We start from the raw sequence: 3412 nt of genomic DNA on the forward strand, positions 1-3412 counted from the left end.
GGCCGTGAGGCAGGGGTAAACTTTTGAATGGGAAGGATTTGTGCAACGCCACTTGGCAGAAAGGTGGTCCAGAATGTTTGTCGGAGCATGGGCTACTTTAAATTTGGCGGCACAGCCTTTATTGTTATTTTGCAGACGATTTTCGTGTCGACTGTGAGCTGTGCCGCCATTGGGGGCTAAGCAGAAGGACGGGGGCAAAGCAGAATTGCGCCGGGGGCGTAGAGGAACGACGGGGGCGAAGCAGATTTTTTGCGGGGGCGAAGCAGAACGGGGCGGGGGCGAAGCAGAACGGCGGGGGCGAAGAGGAAGGAGTTTCATGGGGGCGTTGTTGCAGTTTAGGGTTCAGTGGCACCAACTTTTGGCTCATCTTGCATTGAAAGGCGTGTTTTCTTGGGTGGGTATGACATAAATAAAATACAACACGGTGTATTCCGCATCGCCCTCGGTCCCGGCCCTCCCGCGAGTCGGATCGCCCTCCGGCCTGCGGCCGTCGGGCGATCCGACCCGCGGTCGGGCCGATACCTCGGGCGATACGGAATACCCCGTGTTGTATTCTATATGTATATAACATATAACGATGGCTAACCTTGGCCGGAAAATGTATTCCTTTTGGACAGGATGTTTGCCCTATTTGCCAAAGTTCTGGCCTGCTTTCATGCATCGCTACCGGCACGTGCACGCCCGGGCCGGTTAGAGGCGCACGGAAACAAAAAAGCCTGGATTTCAGGTTAGGGAGAGGGGCACACATTTCCACAAATTTCCTGTAAGCATGCTGGAATCATTACAGATCATTACAAACTTTATAGAAAACATTTGGAAAGGTGTTCGTTGGCGCGAAAGACACAATATGAACAAGGCCAAGGGGTAGTAAAAGAAGCATGAGAAAAAGTACTATTTCCAGTAGCCGCGGCGACTGTTGCAGGGCTTCTCTTGCTTGCAGTCTTTTACATTAGCCCTAATTAGCTTTTTCCACCCCAAATTCGGACTGGACTGCTTTTTCCGCCAATCGGACTGGACTCCTTTTTCCATTAACCCCACTTTTACCACTTTCATACTGACGAGGAATTCTAGACCTACGTTTTTATTCAAATGCTTCCACGAACATTTGACAAATAGATTAAATCTCCTCACGTATATTCAAGATCAACCTCTCAATTCAAATTCAACCTGTAAAGTCTAACTACAACATTCAAAAAATTACTTTCAACAAGAGTTCCGCGATCTCATACCTTCGCCAAATGTTTACCCTGGCGGCTGACGAATTATACAATTTTAATCGATTTTGCAAATAAGATCCTCATTTCCATGGATTCTATCAGTTGATCATATTCTTCACCCAATGACAGTCTTATCTTAACAAAAAGCTATTATAACACTTCCTCATTAATTATGCAAATGAGGGCATGATTTGAATAAATTATGTTTATTGATGTTCGCCTTCACTTAACTTCCAAGTGTGGCAAATATGAAAGTTACAACTATGAAATTATAAAAAATTCCCATTAATTATGCAAATCAGGTCTTCATTTACATAATCTATATCCTCAGATGTTTTTTTTTTGTTCTCAATTACATGTCACTAGTGTTTCATAGTCTTATTATCGAACAAAGCAGATTTATAGAATTTCCTCATTAATTATGCAAATTAACTCCTGATTTGCATAATTGTCATTTGATTATGTCAAGCATCTCTTCAGCTACCTACATACCAAAAATCACGACAATCCGTTAACAGGTTCTTGAGTTATCGTCCATCGAAAAATTTTTAACAAATGCTCCTGCAGTTCCAGAACAAGCCGCTAGGGGGTCCAAACTCATGTCACTTTTTCCCTACCCCAAGAGCTATCTACCAACCAAAATTCGTGACCCTAGCATGTCCAGATCGCGAGATATCAAAACCGGGAGTTCTGCTGCAGTACCAACAAAAGCCGCCAGGGGGCCCAAAATCTAATCATTTCTAGGTCTCTTCAAGACCTACCCACCTACCAAGTTTCATGACAATGCATACTAGGCTTCTTGAGTTATGCTGTTCACAGACAAACAGACAAACAGACGGACAAACGCTACTGAAAACATAACCTTCTTGGCGAAGGTAAAGAATAGTACACATCTGGAACTCACTACCGGCCACCACCAGATCACTTAAGGCATATCCGAGTTATTCTTTGAAAGTAATTTTTTGAATGTTGTAGTTAAAAGTTTGTAACTTGTAGAAATCCCATACTTAATCACTACCAATATCTCCTGTTAAACTATTTTGATCCATAAAACATATGCAGTTGGCGCACCCTTTGTTGTTAGACTCTTATACACTACAACCACTGCTATCATTATCAGTACTGTTTCTATTATTATTTATACCTATATGTTATTGTAGTTATTACAGTTGCCCCTTTACCTTTATCATTAAACAGAATGTAAACAAACATGGCTGACAGCTGTGTTTCCAGTGCAGTGCATCCTGAATGACACTTACCGGTACCTGCAATGGACCAGGGGTTAATTAAACTTACTTTGTAGCGTATTCGCCGTATTGTCTAGAAAATTGACTTTTTGTACCTAGTGTTGCATAATACAGCTGTAAAAAACATGGTCTCTACTCTCTACCGATCTAGTCCTGTTTCTTGTGTGCAGAAATAGAGTGCGATACATGTTGACTGTTATGGTACATGTGTACAATAAACTGCGATAATTACCTCCATTAAAAATGGAGGTATTGTTTTTGGCGTGTCTGTGTGTCTGTGTGTGCCTGTGTGTCTGCACATTTATAGTCAGCATAACTTCATAACGCCTTTATGGAATGTGATGATATTTTGTATGCTGTATATGGATGACGTCCTTTGGAGACCCTAAATCTTATGCGAGAGGGCGAAAAAAAAACAAGAAGGGCCCTAAAAAACAAGATGCCTAGATTAGAAATATACTAAGAGACGACAAATGTTAGGACAGAAATTGAATGAGGTGACACAGTGTAACAAGCAAGAAGTCTTTCATCATCAAAACAGCAATAAATCAGGTGGAACAGCAGTTGTCGTCCTGTCCTGTTTCTTTCATCACATTTTTGTGCCCTTTACCCATTTCGCGTTACGGGTTTCAGGTCAATCTGACGATTTGCGGCACTGTCGTGACTCTTTGGTCATAGTTACAGGAAGCGGAATTTCTTGTTGTTTTTTTCTCGGAACAGGCCAAAATCAATGCGTGCGCAGACGTCATCCATAAAATTTACTTGGTGTGGCCTAAGTCTTAAGAAGACAAAGGTCAAGGTCAAATCTGGGCCTCCTGGTGGATGACCTTGGTACTGCAGCACAACTTCCAGTTTTTGTATCTTTTGTCCTGAACATTTTGGTGACAGATAGCTTTTCCTGTCAGGAATAAGTGGTGTGGGTTTGGTCCCCCTAGCTGCTTGTTAGGG

Source organism: Branchiostoma belcheri, unplaced genomic scaffold (assembly GCF_001625305.1).
Source record: "Branchiostoma belcheri isolate BF01 breed outbred unplaced genomic scaffold, Haploidv18h27 scaffold208, whole genome shotgun sequence".
Classification (NCBI taxonomy): domain Eukaryota; kingdom Metazoa; phylum Chordata; class Leptocardii; order Amphioxiformes; family Branchiostomatidae; genus Branchiostoma; species Branchiostoma belcheri.